The 19,684-nt window shown below is 37.1% G+C and overlaps 1 non-coding gene across 1 annotated transcript; it reads right to left on the reverse strand.

Annotated features, from left to right (window-relative positions):
* Positions 1 to 16,897: 16,897 nt before the first annotated feature.
* Positions 16,898 to 17,004, reverse strand: LOC139846200 (small nucleolar RNA R71). Its single transcript, XR_011758932.1, has one exon. It is a non-coding gene; the product is annotated as a small nucleolar RNA R71 (small nucleolar RNA).
* Between the last annotated feature and the right edge of the window lie 2,680 nt (positions 17,005 to 19,684).

A 19,684-nucleotide genomic window follows, 5' to 3' on the forward strand; every position in this document is an offset into this window, starting at 1 on the left:
AACTCTAATGTCGGTGGTTCTTCTATCGATGATTTATATCGATATCTGTCTTCTTCTTTTAGCATTTGAATTTCTTCTATTGTTAGTTCATATCCATTAGCCATAAGTGTAGCTAACATTTCAGTTTCATCAATTGGTTCAGTTCCTTCTCCTAAAGAACATTCTCCTGTTCCTTGTAATTCTGAAAATTCTTCTAACAATTCTGCATGTGAATCTATAGTTTGAATATAATAGCATGTATCATCTGCAGATTGCGGTTGTTTCATTGCTCTATCAACTGAAAAGGTAACACTCTCTTCCTCTATACTTAGGGTAAGTTTCTTACCAAACACGTTTATCATTGCTTTAGCCGTGTTTAAAAATGGTCTTCCTAATATGAGAGGAACTTGAGAATCTTCTTCCATGTCCAGAACAACAAAATCTACTGGAAATACTAAAGTACCAACTTTAACTAGCATGTTCTCCATTATCCCTCTAGGATATTTTATTGATCTATCGGCTAGTTGTATGCTTATTCGTGTTGGTTTCAATTCTCCAAGGTCTAGTTTAGTGTATAGTGAATACGGCATTAAATTTATACTAGCACCTAAATCTGCCAATGCTTCTATTGAACTAAGACTACCCAGAAAACATGGAATTGTGAAACTTCCTGGATCAGATAGTTTTTTTGGTATCTTATTCAACAGCACTGCAGAACAATTAGCATTCATAGTAACAGCCGAGAGTTCTTCCATTTTCTTTCTATTTGTGATTAGATCTTTCAAAAATTTAGCATATCTAGGCATTCCTGAAATCACATCAATGAAAGGAAGATTTACATTTATCTGTTTAAACATATCTAAGAATTTAGATTGCTCGGCTTCAAGTCTCTCTTTTCTCATTTTACTTGGGTAATGAAGTGGTGGTTGGTATGGTTTAACATAAGGTTTAGCTTTAACTGTGTTATCTTCATTAACCTTTTCAACTACCGGTTCTTTTTCCTTATCTTGATCAGGTTGTGGTTCTTGTGGAGTAGGAATATCTTCATTAGAAATTACAGGTATTTCAGGTGGTTTAAGTGTAATACCACTTCTTGTGGTAATGGCTTTAGCTGTTTCATTTCGGGGGTTAGCATTTGTATCACTAGCTAGACTTCCCGGTTTTCTTTCACCTATTAACCTTGCTAGGTTACTTACTTCTTGTTCCAGATTTTGAATAGAAGCTTGTTGATTTCTAAATGCTTGAGCATTTTGTTCATTCGTCTGTTTCTGAGATTTGAAAAACTGTGTTTGAGATTCAACTAGCTTCGTCATCATATCTTCTAAATTCGGCTTTTTATCATCGGTTTGTGGTGGTTTGTTTTGAAAATTAGGTCTTTGCTGATTGTAAGTATTATTGGATACTTGTTGATTACTTGGACCTTGTTGGTTGTTGTTTGGAACATTTCGATTATAATTCTGGTTTTGATTGTAGATTGGTCTTGGCGGTTGATAATTATTCTGTTAATTATTTCCAGGCCTTTGGTTTATAGATGAAACATTCTCTCTTTGTTCCATTATTAGTTCAATACTGAGACAATCTTTTGTCAAATGTGGTCCTCCACACTTCTCACAACTAATTCGTATTGAGTGGATATCTTTAATCATCTTTTCCATTCGTCTCTCGACAGCATCTATCTTTGTTTGGCTCCAATAACCCGGTCCACGTACAAATCCAACTATTACTACGAACCAGGAAATTTTGATGTCTATCAATTTAATCGCTTAAAATAATTTTTCGTAATTTAAAGAAATTTAGAGAAGAAGTAGAAAATTCTATGTCCTAAAAACTAGAATGGCGAGAAATAAGAAAGAAAAAGAGCACGTCGGTATTAAAATTGGAGAAATAAGAAAGAAAAAGAGTGACTTATAAAACTTTAAAACACTCTACTAACCCAACCTTATTATTATCACTAACTTAAAAATAATTTTGCAAATTGAGATTACTAATTGGAGTGATAATTGATACATAGGTAAAAGGCGTCGAAAAATAAAAATAAGAAAGTAGCGCGTCGAAACTTAAAAAGGAACTAAAAACTAAGAATTAAAAGTTGCGTCTAAAAATTTTAAAGCTTACAAGTAAAACTATATCCCAAATGGCAATAACTTAAAAAGGTACTAAAATAAAAAAAAAATTGGCGTCGTAAAATTATAAAGCACATAAATCTTAGTCTAAAGAAAAAGCACTTAAGGGATTTTACGGCAAAGCCTAAAAATCTAGAAATAAAAATAACTATGGCAAATACTATGATTTAAAACTAAATACGAGCGAAAAATACAAATATTACGCTAAAACGAATAAAAAGAGGACAAAATATAAATATACTAAAAGTTGTAAAAAGTACAATTTTTATAAAAATATTATTTTTATATTATTTATTTTATAAAACTATTAATTTTATATAAATTAATTAAACTAATTAAAACTAAATAATACAAAATAATAAAATTAAAACTAAATATTATAATAATAATACCCTAATTAGGGTTTAATTAAATAATAATAATAATTACTCCGTATTTAATGCTGTTTAGGGTTTTACTGTGGCGTGTCAGGTGCCTTCATGCGATCGCATGAAGTTATGCCTTCGGGCTCATGCGATCGCATGAGATTGGATTTTGGGCCACGGTCTGGGCTGCTACAGTACCAGGCCGTGAGAGTTTTTTTTTTTTCTGTTTTAAAATTTCTGTTTTATATAAATATAAAATATTTAAATAAAATTTATATTTTTAGAAACTAAAAATAAAAATAAAGAAACTTTAAAAAACTTAAATATTTAACAAACTCTTAAAAATATATAAATTTTGTTTTTCTTTTTATATTTTCGTATATTTAAAACGTATTTTTACAAAAGCGTATTTTTTTTATAAAAGTAAACTAAAAATAAATTTTTTTTATATAGCATTGCGCTTCCGGCGTTTAAGCAGAAATTGTTCCCCGGCAGCGGCGCCAAAAATACTTGATGTTATGCGAGGTGTATATGAAATAGCTTTATTTTTACAACGAAATATACTATTAAATATGATACAATTTTACACAAGATATTTATTTATTTATAGAATGGATATACCTAAACCTTGCTACAATACTTATAGGCAGTGTACCTAATCGTACAGTAGTGTAGTTTTTAGTAAGTCCGGTTCGTTCCACAGGGAAATCTTTTAAACAAAGCTTAACGCTATATTAGTTTTAATTTATAAAAATACAAATATATATAAGTAATATTATTATTATAAAAGGGGGTTTTTACCGTTTAATGACCGGTTTGTCGATTTTAAAAACTTTAGTCGCAGTTAAAACCTAATGTAAAATATTAAATAAATAAAAGACTTAATTTAAAGCGTAAAGTAAATAACGATAATGAAATTGCGATAAATAAAAGTGCGATAAAATAAAATTGCGATAAATTAAAAGTGCAATTAAATATAATGACAATAAATAAAAGTGCGATAATTAAAAGTGCAATTAAATATGAAAATAAAGGAATTATGCTTATTTAAACTTCCGTAATCATGATGTTTGACGTGTTGATTTTAGTTTTATGCCCATGGGTTAATTGTCCTTTGTCCTGGATTATTTAATATGTCCGTCTGGTTTTTGTCCATAACAGTCCATCGATCATAAATTTAAAGTGCGAGTGTCCTCGTCAAATTATCCTTATACCCGAAGTCAAATATTCCAACTAATTGGAGACTTAAACTGTAACAAGGTTTTATTACTTTGTTTAATAATTACACCAGGATATCGACTGCGTGTAACCCAAGGTTTTAATACTTTGATATCAATTATGCCAAGTGTCCTTGTACATAATTTCACCCCTGTTTTAATAATTCCATACACTATTAATCCATTCCTGTGTCCGGTTAAATGAACGATTATTCGTACATATAAATATCCTGCCCATCGTGTCCGATTGAGTGTATATGGTTATTTATAGGTACGTCCAATTGTAAATCTTTATATTAAAATTAACAAACTATCATTTAGTTAAACAAATATAAAGACCATTAATAGCCCATAGTCTAATTTCCACAAGTGTCGTTCTTTTGTCCAAACCCCAATTATGGTACAAAGCCCAATTACCCAATTTTAGTATTTAGCCCAACATCATGATTACTTCGTTTTAAATAAGCATAATAATAACTTAGCTACGAGACATTAATGTAAAAAGATTGAACATAACTTACAATGATTAAAAATAGCGTAGCGTTACACGGACAGAATTTCGACTTACACCCTTACAACATTCGCTAACATACCCTTATTATTAGGATTTAAAATTAAAATATATATATATATATATATATATATATATATATATATATATATATATATATATATATATATATATATATATATTACGTATGTTGAATGAGAAAAAGATGTGTAAATTTCGGCCGAATGCTCGGCCTTTTATAGGCCCACGTTTACTGTTTGACCTCCGCGAGTGTGGTGGTTGTTGCCTTTATAAGCTCCGCGAGTGCGGAGCTGTGGATTCCAGCTCACACAAGCTTGGCTCCTAGCTTGCCGACGGTTTTATAATATAATATAATATATATATTAATTTTAAGAATTAATTATATATTATATTATATTCATGTGCATAGTTGACTTGTAATTTTTAGTCCGTTGCGTCGAGCGTTGAGAGTTGACTCTGGTCCCGTTCCGGATTTTCGAACGTCCTTGCGTATAATTTAATATCTTGTACTTTGCGTTTCACGTCTTGTACTCTTGTAATTTTGAGACGTTTCTCATCAATAATTGGAACCACTTTGATTGTATTTTGTATTTTGAACTTTTTGCTCGTTTGCATCTTCAATTCGTCGAATCTGTCTTTTGTCTTCACCTTTTATTATTTAAACGAATATCACTTGTAAATAGAACAATTGCAACTAAAAGCTTGTCTTTCTTGAGGGATAATGCTATGAAATATATGTTCATTTTTGGCATTATCATCTTCAACCGAAATTGTTTTATCACATGTGCCACATAATCAACATAATTATGTGGCACACGTAATGTGTTCAAAAAATGTGTGCTGTGGCCATGAGTTGTTATCGAAATGAAACTAGTTGAATATATTCGCATTCAATATGAAATTTTAAAACAAAAACAATAATAGAGTTATGAATTGAGAATATCAAAAAGTGCCACTAAATAATTGAACCATGAAACCAAGATGTCGCAAAACGTGTAAGGATTTGTGGCTATTTTTGGTCAAAATACCATCGTCTCTCTGGGCACAAGAAAAATAGACAAAAGTCATGAAGAAGGAATGCCAAAAAAAAATGAAAAAGCAAAGTTTCTAATAAAGGCATAGAAAAATCCCGAAAAAGAAGTTGTAACCTAGAAGAGCCATCTAGCAAAGAAAATTATAGACAAATTCTTCGCGAAAATCGTGCTCCTCTCCGGAAACTCTTCACCAAAAAAATAGAGTTCTATCTTGCTATCGAAAAGGTTATTTCCAAGAAATTTAAATCTATCGAATATCTAAAAGATATATTTGATGAAAACTCCCTACCTCATAAACCTTCACCTTTCTCTGTCATCCTACCTATCAAACCCTTCTTTTCTTGAAAGATTGCTTAGGAAGGAAATCAGTGTCGTCCTCAGTTAACCGGTTGAGATATCGATTCTTGGACAAGCCTATGATGATGACCATTATACGACTGGCTTCTGAGTGACAGTACAATTAGAATAGGATACTCTAAACACCTGAGTGATATGAGTGATCCGTAGTGAGAAGCTTGGTCATGTATACTCTACTTTACGAAGAGAGTTGTGAAGTACGCCTTTTTCAAACATGAAAACAATCTAAAATCTTGCGTTTAAAACATAAAGCTGGAAACTTTTTCAAGTACGTTTGAACGATGTTCCAAATTGTGATTTTAGCCATAAATAAAAGAGGTTGAGGTAGTATGTGATACATAATCTAGTAGTATTCCAGCTTTATTGCTTGAGGACAAGTAAAGCCTAAGTGTGGGATAATTTTATATCACTAAAAAAGTCACGTTTTTACCCCTGATATTAAGCCCAAAAACCATAAAGGTTCAAACTTTATCACCAAAAGTGGCAAGTATTTGCTTCATTTTGTAAGTTTAGTAATTACGAAGGTAATGCAAAAAGAATCAAAGAAAACGGACTTAAAACGAAGAATCTAGAGCGAAAACGGCAAAATATCAGAAGACGCTTAGAAAAACGGCATGCCTGTGAAGGAGAAAAATGGTCGACCACACTATGATGGATGGCATTCCTGATTGAAAACGGCCTGCCAATTAAATGGGCTAATTTAACGGGTTGACTTCAAAATAGACGGCCCAACTGCCAATTGAACGGGCTAATTAAACGGCCAACCACAAAATTGGATGACCTGCCAAGGAATCAGACGGCCTTCCATAAACGGCCTGCCAAGGCCAGGAGCACTCTAAATATAGCCATTTTGCTCCATTTTAAGACACAAACAATTTTACTTTTCAATTCATTTTGCAATAGTAGTTTAGTTATTAGTTAGTTAGTTTTTACGGAGGAAATTCCGGAGTTGTAGCAAATCTCGGGCGAATCTGTAATCAATTTTCAGGTTTTAATCTAAACGCTTTCATTTTATATCTAAATATGTGTTATTATTATCCATGTTTGAATATGAGTTATGATATTACCATGATAGCTTAGAGTATTCGTATGTTGCAGTGTAGTTATGAGTTTTTAGGACGTTTACCGTTGTTACGATGAACCTCTGACTATAATAAGGCTTGTATGCTAGTATCTTAGGGATTGACCAACCTATGAGTGAGACTTGTCCACCCATATGGAATTAGCTACTTCATAGGACTAAGACCCTCATTTATTCTGTACCCGAAGCATCTATGAACTCGGTATGGCCAGTGTTCCCGAGAGCCCTGACCTTATGGGACACGGAACCTAGGAATTGAGACATGAATGACCTAGTGTGCCTGATAACTGACCCAAGGAGACCTATGAGGGCCTTATGATCCACTTAGCTGTACCCAATTGGATGTTCCATCTCCCATTGCATGTTCTTGTTTGATTGTTGCTTTAGGACTGCTCTTACTATATATTAAGTGCATCTGGTAGATTTCTATCTGTATCATCGTCAGCGTAGCACTTGTGACAATGTATAATAGGTAGTGTAGTAGGATCTTTGTAGAATGATGATAGGTCAGTTAGTTTATACAGTTGTTTCCAACTTAGCCCGGTAGGTCCCCTCCTATTGTGACTGTGTCCACTTGACACTGCATGTCATTATTCTGTTTCCTAACAGATAACTATGGTTAGGATTAGAGCTCAACTTCTTAAACGACCTAGTGCTTAACTAAGGATAAACCCCTAGGTTTAGACACATTCCAATAGTGCGACCCTAGTGACATGCCGGCCTTCACTCAAAGAGAACTCCGAGAGTTCGAAGACTGGTTGGACTGTACGATTGGCTCATCTAATCAGATCCATACTATCCTATTTAAAGGCTCATCCTCACGGATACCTTTCCCTAGACTAAATGTATTTCATGGACAATATTTCCCTGATCTGCACACTTCCGTATTCCTCGACCTTTTTACTTTACACCTATATTTAAGAACCTGTTAGATAAAACTTAAACTACTCTTTTATCCAGACATTTTAACCAAGAACGGTTATCCCTTTGAAATTCAACTCATTAAACCATTCAAAAACACGACCCTAGGTCAACTTACTCTTTCTACCCTAGAAAGTGCTAATAAGATTTAGGCCCCGTACTTAAAAATATAAAAATTTAGAGACCTGCTGAGACACGCTTGTCTATCTCGTTCCACGACAAATGTAACTGACTTTTTAAGCAATATCAGTAGTGTAAACTAATTTATTGGTGCCGCTGTCGGGGATCAAATATTCTAGTCGAGAAAGTTTTGATCACAACCGAAGAATATTGTCGGGTGGTGTCTTAGGAACACGATATATACGGACTTGGTTGGATTTTCTGAACAGTCTCCAATTATATTGGAACCAAAAGGATCATGCCTCTCCATTGTAATTCTGGCCACATAGGTAAGAAGTTTTCTGAAAGAAACTGGATTGATTATTATATCGTGTAACAACCCAACCCGATATACAATCGACCACGTGAAATTTACCAAAATAAAAAAAAATTCTTTGTTCAGCAGGTGGCGCAGCGCGACATAACCTTGCGCGGCGCGCCAAAGTGGCCTGTCCAAAAAGTCTTGAAATGCTAAAATGTTTGACCAATTCCCGACGTATTTAGACAAAATGCTATTCACAACATATTCATATATAAAAAAACTAACACGTTCCATTAATAAAATAAGTTTTACGAGACCGGGCCCACATCGGCCGTTTTACGACTTTCGTACGAAAATACAAGTTTTCAACCACATGATTTGTAATACAAAATAAAGGCCGAGCATGGCGATTGGGGTTACGCTACCCAATCCTAATCAATCCAAAAGCAAGCCTTCTAAAGCAACTACGCAAGTCCACTAGTCCCCGCTTACCCGAGCCTCCGCATCCATGCAATCTATAAAAAAGGTCAACAACGAGAGGGTAAGCTAACGCTTAGTGAATGCAATACTTATACATATACATATGTAATTTACCTACACGCATCCACTTACAATACCATGCAAACAAAATGCATAAACGAGCTAGCAACACCAAACATACGACTAGCAACAACGTTAGTATATAAATAGCCACAATAATATACTAAATCACAATAATGCATAAATATAACAAACCGTTCCCCGCTATGGCACTAACGACTTGTAGACGACCAATAACGTCGAGTCTCACTCGTATGTTGTCACCGACTTGTGACTCATCAAAGGGTGTCACCGACTTGTGAACTACCCACCAATATCTATGGGTCCCCGACTTGTGAACGCCATGTGACATCACCGACTTGTGAAGCGCCACTAAGTGTCACCGACTTATGAACACTATAGGGTGTCACCGACTTGTGAATCACCCAAGGGTATCACCGACTTGTGAACCCCCATCAATACATATGGGTCACCGACTTGTGAACCTCTATGTGGCATCACCGACTTGTGAAGCACCACCTAGTGTCACCGGCTTGTGAACACTATGAAGTGTCATCGACTCGTGAATCACTTCTCCGACTTATGGAGACACCGACTTGTGAAACACCAACCAACTACTAAGGGTCACCGCCCCGTGAACCATTATGAGGTGTCACCGACTTGTGAATAACCTGTCGAAACACTACCGACTTGTAGTTCCCATCCCATCATATAACGCCACTACTCACGATGTGGCACCAAAGGCCCACATCGCGTACGAGTAAATAAACCACATACATACATGTATAAATATTCCACTCACCTCGATTACTTGAAGAAGTGCAACTCGCAAACTTGAACTCCTTCCACCGACTTCACGTATATCACCTACGCAAATCATACATGCAAATAAGCTACAACTTAAGCCTATTCGACTTAACACATCACAAGTGTAATTTCGACTATATACACTTGACCAACTTTGACTAAGTCAAATCTCACCCGAACCACTCATAATCACAATCGAATAGTGATTATGTCCCACTAATACATTTTCACAAGGTTTGATCAACCAATCCCCCATTTGGACTCACAACCCGCCCAAATTGACATAAAGTGCAATCTACGCCTTTTTGCACTTTTAACGATACTCGAAAGTCCAAAACTAACGAGACCATTTCCCGCGTTCCCGAAATACCTAAATACACCTCTTTTAGGCTTTAAATGCATTTTAGACCAACATTTACACAAAAACCCATTTTGACCTAAAACTAGTCAAAACACCCAATTTGTGAACTTACACCCCAAATCACTAATAATCCAAGTTAGCTAGTGATTTCATCAATAAAATTAGTTTACAAACTAACAATATCATCATCCAATCCTAAACCCACCAACATCAACAATAACTAGTTACAATTACCCATTTCACCTCCTAAAAGAGTTTTATAACTAACTAGTTCAAAACCCTAAACTTGAATATCAAATTACAAAGATGAAGTTCGGAGTTTGAACTTACCAATACCGCCAAAATGATGCCGTTGACGAGTAGAACAACTTTAATACCCGAGGTTTGACCCGAAACACCCTTCTTCTTCTCCAATTGGAGCTCTCTCTCTCTCTAAAACTCTCCTCTCACTCTAGGGTTTGAAGATGAGAGTGTTTGATGAGTGAAAATGAGCTCCAATGGAGCTCTAGATCAGTTTTGATTACCCCAAACCGACCCTAATTGAAAAGACCAAAGTACCCCTCATTTAAACCTTTTAAAAAGGCTGAAAATTGCCTCTACAGCAATCGGCGCGCCGCGCCATAAGGTGGAGCGCCGCTCCAAATAACTGGAAATTGTGGTCGAGCCCAAAACAGGTTTCAGCAACTTGTTTTGGCCATAACTTTTCGACCGTAGCTCCGTTTTCGATGAATCAAATATCGTTGGAAACGTAATAAGATATTCTTTCCAATGGTAAGGCTTTGAAACATCAACTCAAACTTTATTTGGGGTTGAAAAGATACGTACACACCTTGTACCTCAAACAACGTCCAGTTTTCTTCGACATTCGAGCAAGCAACACGTACATGCTTCGTACACTTCATATACGCATCGTACACCATGAATACATTATGTACAATAAATATTTGGGTCTTACAACTCTCCCCCACTTAAATTGGATCGCGTCCTCGCGATCTAAACCTCATCGCGAACAAAAACAACACACTTTCCTCAAGTCTTCGAGTTCTCACACAATCTCGGACCCTTTGATGCCGCCATTGCATCCTATCGATCACGCTTTACCACCATGCAACGTTCCAGTCGCACAACTATCCTTCAGAAATTCCTTGGCGTACTCCAACTCACGACTTAGAGTTCTAACGCCCACCGCCAATACTCTAGAGAGTTCGTTCCCGAACGCACTCTACACTAACACGACCCTACATGAGACAGTCCAAACTAACACTCTACGCCCCTAGTTGGCTCCTCAAACGAGACAACTTCCGCCAAATGGCTCAAACACGCCTACCAAACTGAAGAAACATCGTACCCTCCGGGTACATACTCCCCCACTTAGGGTTTTAACCCTACCTTATCACCGTCAAGACGATAATATCTTGTGAAATTTCAACATTCCACACACACATGACCGTCACCAACGTTGGTCATACTCAAAATTTTCCGCGGAGTTACCACAAGATACTCGGACCTAGTCCTTTCGAATCGGTTAAACATCACCGCCCGCTAATCACCACAATAAACCATCATTGTACCTTCGGGTTTCTCGTCGTTACCCAAGTACAAATAATCACACCACCGGAGTGAAGCATTCCACTTACAGGTATACGGAGGGCACCTGACATAGTGTTATGCAACTCCCATTATCACCATCGAGTCTCAAAAGCTCGACCCATACGGGGTCTATCCTCGGTGTCATATGTCACTTGACTACTCGAGGTAACACGATTTCAACGAACAATACGGCTCAACGCCCACAACCTTCTAGTGACACCCGCTCGTCACCATTCACCTAGGCCACACAACTAGCTTATTTACCTTTTAACCTAAGGAGATGCTTGGGACACCAAGACTTACACCCTAACATGCACCATCTCAATCGTTAACACGGTCACTTACACACACCAAAGATAGTCAACAATTGTGACTCTTCTCGCACGCATACATGGTCAACGTAAATGCCTCTCGAACGGCATACCATTTCTACGCTAACTCTTACGGAGAACAATACAAGTAACCCTCTAATCATCCCATGGTTACCCCCGACTTGGTTAAGCCTCCAACACCAACCCAATTAACCCGACTCGGTCAAGTCAAATACACTATGTCGACCCGCCTCGGTCAACACCTAACAACAATCGATTAACCCTACTTGGTTAAGTCAACACACACGGTCAACCCGACTCGATCAACACTTATCACCAAATTGATTAACCCGACTCGGTTAAGTCAAACCCACTTGGTCAACCCGACTCGGTCAACATTCCTAACAACTTATTGATTAACCCGACTTGGTTAGTCAAACTATCTCGGTCAACCCGACTCGGTTAATCAAATACCCTTAGTCAACCCGCCTCGATCAACGTCTAACAACAATTGACTAACCCGACTTGGTTAAGTCAAACACACTAGGTCAACCCGACTAAGTCAACGCCTATCATCTATTTGATTAACCCGACATGGCTAATCAAACCGCAATGGACTAACTCGACCTATCTAGTCACTACCACACATGGATAAACTCAATCATTACCCCAAAATCACCCGCATAAAGATAGTACTAAAATCGAATAGTACCTGAATCAAGCGTCGCTAGATTTTCGCGCCCCGTCACTATTCCACTCAGGACATTCCGACTTCCGTTGTCCCTCCTTCCGGCACTTAAAACATGTGACCTTGCCCAACAGACAATATGCCCCGTTTGTCCACAATTATAACACGCGAATTTAGAACCACCCGTGTCACTCATCTTTACGCTTCCGACACCTTCGGTAGCGCTTTTACTCTTCTTGTTCGAAAACGCAGTAGCTTCGAACTTCCGTTTACTAACATCGGACACACTTGGCTTCGACACCTCCGGTTCGAAACCCCGAGCCAACTCAAACAACTCTTCAAAAGACTTAGCCATTCCCCGACTAATCTGACCCTTAAATTCGTCATTCAGTGTACGGTAGAAATCTTTCATCAACTTGTGATCGTCACCAACGTACTCCGGACAAAAACGAGTCTTTGCTAAAAAGGTAGACTTGAGAGTAACCAAGTCCATCGAACCCTGTCGCAAATTGTGTAACTCGTCCCGGATTCTATCAAGATCGGAAGAAGTTCGGTATTCATCAAAGAACTCCTTTTTGAACTCATCCCATGACAAGCTCATACATTGTTCCTCGCCATACAATTGAATCTTGTCATCCCACCACAACTTGGCTTCTTCACGTAACATACTAGAACCGTACCTCGTTTTCTTCTCGGGAGGACATTCACTAGTACGGAAAGCCCCCTCGATGTCGGAAACCCAACATGTACTCTTCAACGGATCCCTTACCCCATTAAACATAGGAGGTTGTGCATCCTTGAAGTTTTTGTAATGGAAGTCCCGCCTCCCATTTCCTTCACTCCCTTCGCCTCGGGGATAAATATTTCTAGCATCAAGCGCTTCCTCGATTGCGACCTTCACCCTTTCATCAATTAGATCGGTTATTTGTCCATCAACCGATTCCCGGAAAACCTTTCTAACATCCTCGAGAAACTCCGCTTTTTGACGTTTAAAGATGGCCTCAACCTTAGCCGTGAACTCAACGTCTTTGTCTTGATCTTCGTTGGCTTGTTTGCTCCTTGTCGTCATTCTAAGAAACGAACTCGGTTAGGAACACAACATGAATAACTTACACACACCACCACGATCAATCATTCACAAACATATAATATGCCACCGTTCGTACATCCCATCTAGTTCAACACTTGTTGTACATCACTTGCATGACTTGGCTTGCAACCGTAATAATGTTCGCGAAGCATTATTACGCTCACACGCCATGCCGAACTCATGAATACAACAATCATCTCGCTAGATGGTCAACACAACACAACATGGTTAGTAACACATAATCAACACGTAGTTAAAGCACCTATTCTCAAAGGCACTAACTAGAAACCCGAACCTACCCGTAACCCTACAAGTCCCGTATAATAGTCCACACAAAAAGTCTAAGTCTAGGCGCCTATCTCAAGTCACCTAAATCCCTTAGACCATGCTCTGATACCACTTGTAACAACCCAACCCGATATACAATCGACCACGTGAAATTTACCAAAATAAAAAAAAAATTCTTTGTTCAGCAGGTGGCGCGGCGCGCCATAACCTTGCGCGGCGCACCAAAGTGGCCTGTCCAAAAAGTCTTGAAATGCTAAAATGTTTGACCACTTCCCGACGTATTTAGACAAAACGCTATTCACAACATATTCATATATAAAAAAACTAACACGTTCCATTAATAAAATAAGTTTTACGAGACCGGGCCCACATCAGCCGTTTTACGACTTTCGTATGAAAATACAAGTTTTCAACCACATGATTTGTAATACAAAATAAAGGCCGAGCATGGCGATTGGGGTTACGCAACCCAATCCTAATCAATCCAAAAGCAAGCCTTCTAAAGCAACTACGCAAGTCCACTAGTCCCCGCTTACCCGAGCCTCCGCATCCATGCAATCTATAAAAAAGGTCAACAACGAGAGGGTAAGCTAACGCTTAGTGAATGCAATACTTATACATATACATATGTAATTTACCTACACGCATCCACTTACAATACCATGCAAACAAAATGCATAAACGAGCTAGCAACACCAAACATACGACTAGCAACAACGTTAGTATATAAATCGCCACAATAATATACTAAATCACAATAATTCATAAATATAACAAACCGTTCCCCGCTATGGCACTAACGACTTGTAGACGACCAATAACGTCGAGTCTCACTCGTATGTTGTCACCGACTTGTGACTCATCAAAGGGTGTCACCGAATTGTGAACTACCCACCAATATCTATGGGTCACCGACTTGTGAACGCCATGTGACATCACCGACTTGTGAAGCGCCACTAAGTGTCACCGACTTGTGAACACTATAGGGTGTCACCGACTTGTGAATCACCCAAGGGTGTCACCGACTTATGAACCCCCATCAATACATATGGGTCACCGACTTGTGAACCTCTATGTGGCATGACCGACTTGTGAAGCACCACCTAGTGTCACCGGCTTATGAACACTATGAATTGTCACCAACTCGTGAATCACTTCTCCGACTTATGGAGACACCGACTTGTGAAACACCAACTAACTACTAAGGGTCATCGCCCCGTGAACCATTATGAGGTGTCACCGACTTGTGAATAACCTGTCAAGACACTACCGACTTGTAGTTCCCATCCCATCATATAACGCCACTACTCACGATGTGGCACCAAAGGCCCACATCGCGTACGAGTAAATAAACCACATACATACATGTATAAATATTCCACTCACCTAGATTACTTGAAGAAGTGCAACTCACAAACTTGAACTCCTTCCACTGACTTCACGTATATCACCTACGCAAATCATACATGCAAATAAGCTACAACTTAAGCCTATTCGACTTAACACATCACAAGTGTAATTTCGACTATATACACTTGACCAACTTTGACTAAGTCAAATCTCACCCGAACCACTCATAATCACAATCGAATAGTGATTATGTCCCACTAATACATTTTGCACAAGGTTTGATCAACCAATCCCCCATTTGGACTCACGACCCGCCCAAATTGACATAAAGTGCAATCTACGCCTTTTTGCACTTTTAACGATACTCGAAAGTCCAAAACTAACGAGACCATTTCCCGCGTTCCCGAAATACCTAAATACACCTCTTTTATGCTTTAAATGCATTTTAGACCAACATTTACACAAAAACCCATTTTGACCTAAAACTAGTCAAAACACCCAATTTGTGAACTTACACCCCAAATCACTAATAATCCAAGTTAGCTAGTGATTTCATCAATAAAATTAGTTTACAAACTAACAATATCATCATCCAATCCTAAACCCACCAACATCAACAATAACTAGTTACAATTACCCATTTCACCTCCTAAAAGAGTTTTATAACTAACTAGTTCAAAACCCTAAACTTGAATATCAAATTACAAAGATGAAGTTCGGAGTTTGAACTTACCAATACCGCCAAAATGATGCCGTTGACGAGTAGAACAACTTTAATACCCGAGGTTTGACCCGAAACACCCTTCTTCTTCTCCAATTGGAGCTCTCTCTCTCTAAAACTCTCCTCTCACTCTAGGGTTTGAAGATGAGAGTGTTTGATGAGTGAAACTGAGCTCCAATGGAGCTCTAGATCAGTTTTGATGACCCCAAACCGAACCTAATTGAAAAGACCAAAGTACCCCTCATTTAAACCTTTTAAAAAGGCTGAAAATTGCCTCTACAGCAATCGGCGCGCCACGCCAGAAGGTGGAGCGCCGCTCCAAATAACTGGAAATTGTGGTCGAGCCCAAAACAGGTTTCAGCAACTTGTTTTGGCCATAACTTTTCGATCGTAGCTCCGTTTTCGATGAATCAAATATCGTTGGAAACGTAATAAGATATTCTTTCCAATGGTAAGGCTTTGAAACATAAACTCAAACTTTATTTGGGGTTGAAAAGATACGTACACACCTTGTACCTCAAACAACGTCCAGTTTTCTTCGACATTCGAGCAAGCAACACGTACATGCTTCGTACACTTCATATACGCATCGTACACCATGAATACATTATGTACAATAAATATTTGGGTCTTACATATCGATAAGGTTAGCGAGCGAATTTCAAATATAATCGTTTTAATTAAATTGTCGATACTTTCAGATTAATATTTGAAAGTTACATTTTACGTTTTCATAAAACAGAAAATTTAAAAATAACCACGTTACTCTCGCTTATATGCAAAAGGCGTGTATAGAAAATCGAGGCGGACCAATCATTTTAACTACCGAAGAAACCCCAGAAATTGATTCACACATTATCAAATTAGTCAAAACCTTCTGTCAATTTCAAGGACTTCTGAATGATGACGCGAACTCTCACCTGAGTAAGTTCATCAATCCGGTCAACTCTTATAAGCAAGGGATAACTTATTCAAATATTTTAAAACTCCATCTTTTTCAGTACACTTTATCTGCACGCGCTTTATTATGGTTTGATGGACTCGATTCCAACTCGATCCATTCATGGGAAGAATTAGCAACAAAGTTCCTGGCAAAGTTCTATCCGCCTTCTCTTCAAACCAGTCTAAAGAATGAAATCGTTAATTTCCGCCAACTAAATGATGAAATATTAAGCTCAGCATGGAAAAGATTTAAGGAGATGCTTAGGATATGTCCAAATCATTCAATAGGTCAACCGGATCTACTTTGCACATTTTACAATGGTTTGACCCAAAATGATATATCCACTCTCGACAAGGCTTCGCAAGGAAACTTCATGTTGCGAACATCAACGGAAGCATGAGATATCCTAGAAATGATTGCGACATGGGAGGAAGACTGGAGTAATGAAGCTGCTAAGCCAGATATTTCTACACAAGCTTTAAAGATGCTAGAATCAAGGTTAGAAGATCTTAATCTTACGTTTCAGAACTTTTCAATTCCTGCTAAAATAAATACCGATGCTACCAGAACTAATCTAAGGTATCCTTACCCTAGATGGGCATATAAACAGCAAAATAGCTCGGATTTCAATATAATATTTCCAGTACACAAACCCTCTGTAAACTCTCAGAGAATCTTAGCAGATTTTATGACGAAACAACAAATTATAAATCTTCAAGTCAAAGAATGTCAAAATAAGTTTGATAACCTGATCTCCACTTATGAAAAATTAATAGAAAGTTTTCAACATACTATACAACAATTATCAGCTAAGCTCGAGACGGAATACAAAGAGTTTGATGTCCTAGTTTGAACTAGGGGAGGGAAAGAAACAAAAGTAGATAATCCCGCAAATATAGAGGTACCCCTACCCAAAACCTTTCCAAAAAAGAACCTATAACGCTTTATCATCCTATAAATCCCCCGGATTCCGTTAACCCTGTCACCCCAGAGGTTATTCCAAGAGCTCGAATACCTTTCCCAGGTAGACTAAGGAAGGAAAGGCATGAAACTCAATTTTCTAGATACTGGGATATAACTAAAAACCTCCACTTGAATATACGTTTAGTAGATGCGTTCATCGAAATGCCAAACTGTGCTAAATTTTTCAAAGAATTACGTTCGAAAAAGAATGATTAAGAGAGATAATTAGCTTACCCTTATGTGAGGAGTGTTCGTTAGTTCTACAACATGGAATTCCCCCCAAGTTAGGAGATACATGAAGAATCCCTGTACCTTGTGAAATGTCCCATTCTTATTGATTAAAAACGTTCCATATTAATTGATTTCGTTGCGAGGTTTTGACCTCTATATGAGACGTTTTTCAAAGACTGCATTCATTTTAAAACAAACCATAACCTTTATTTCATCAATAAAGGTTTAAAAAGCTTTACGTAGACTATCAAATAATGATAATCTAAAATATCCTGTTTACATACAACCATTACATAATGGTTTATTATATAAATATGTTACAACGAAATACGTTTCTTGAATGCAGTTTTTACACAATATCATACAAGCATGGACTCCAAATCTCGTCCTTATTTAAGTATGTGACAGCGGAAGCTCTTAATAATCACCTGAGAATAAACATGCTTAAAACGTCAACAAAAATGTTGGTGAGTTAAAGGTTTAACCTATATATTATCAAATCATAATAATAGACCACAAGATTTCATATTTCAATATACATCCCATACATAGAGATAAAATTCATTCATATGGTGAACACCTGGTAACCGACATTAACAAGATGCATACAAGAATATCCCCTATCATTCCGGGAAATCCTTCAGACATGATAAAAACGAATTCGAAGTACTAAAGCATCCGGTACTTTGGATGGGGTTCGTTAGGCCCAATAGATCTATCTTTAGGATTTGTGTCAATTAGTAGATCGGTTTACTAATTCTTAGGCTACCAAGCAAAAGGGCATATTCAGCTTCGATCATTCACCCATATAATGTAGTTTCAATTACTTGTGTCTATTTCGTGAAACATTTATAAAACTGCATGTATTCTCATCCCAAAATATTAGATTTTAAAAGTGGGACTATAACTCACTTTCACAGATTTTTACTTCGTCGGGAAGTAAGACTTGGCCACTGGTCGATTCACGAACCTATAACAAATATGTACATATATATCAAAGTATGTTCAAAATATATTTACAAAACTTTTAATACATTTTGATGTTTTAAGTTTATTAAGTCAGCTGTCCTCGTTAGTAACCTACAAGTAGTTGTCCACAGTTAGATGTACAGAAATAAATCGATATATATTATCTTGAATCAATCCACCACCCAGTGTATACACGTCTCAGGCTAGATCACAACTCAAAGTATATATATATTTTTTTGGAATCAACCTCAACCCTGTATAGCTAACTCCAACATTACTGCATATAGAGTGTCTATGGTTGTTCCAAATAATATATATACATGGGTCGATATGATATGTCAAAACATTTGCATACGTGTCTATGGTATCCCAAGATTACATAATATATTAGAATACATGTATAATACAATATAAGTTAGCTAGGATATGATTTGTATAGAATTGTTAATATTTCCCGTAGCAACAAAAATCAAAAAATATCCAATATTGTTTTACCCATAACTTCTTCATTTTAAATCCGTTTTGAGTGAATCAAATTGCTATGGTTTCATATTTAACTCTATTTTATGAATCTAAACAGAAAAATTATAGGTTTATAGTCAGAAATATAAGTTACAAGTCGTTTTTGTAAGAGGTAGTCATGTCAGTCGAAAGAACGACGTCTTGATGACCATTTTGAAAAACATACTTCCACTTTGAGTTTAACCATGATTTTTGGATATAGTTTCATGTTCATAAGAAAAATCATTTTCCCAAAAGAACAACTTTTAAATCAAAGTTTATCATAGTTTTTAATTATCAA

The sequence above is a fragment of the Rutidosis leptorrhynchoides genome, chromosome 4, assembly GCF_046630445.1.
Source record: "Rutidosis leptorrhynchoides isolate AG116_Rl617_1_P2 chromosome 4, CSIRO_AGI_Rlap_v1, whole genome shotgun sequence".
In the NCBI taxonomy this organism is placed as follows: Eukaryota; Viridiplantae; Streptophyta; class Magnoliopsida; order Asterales; family Asteraceae; genus Rutidosis; species Rutidosis leptorrhynchoides.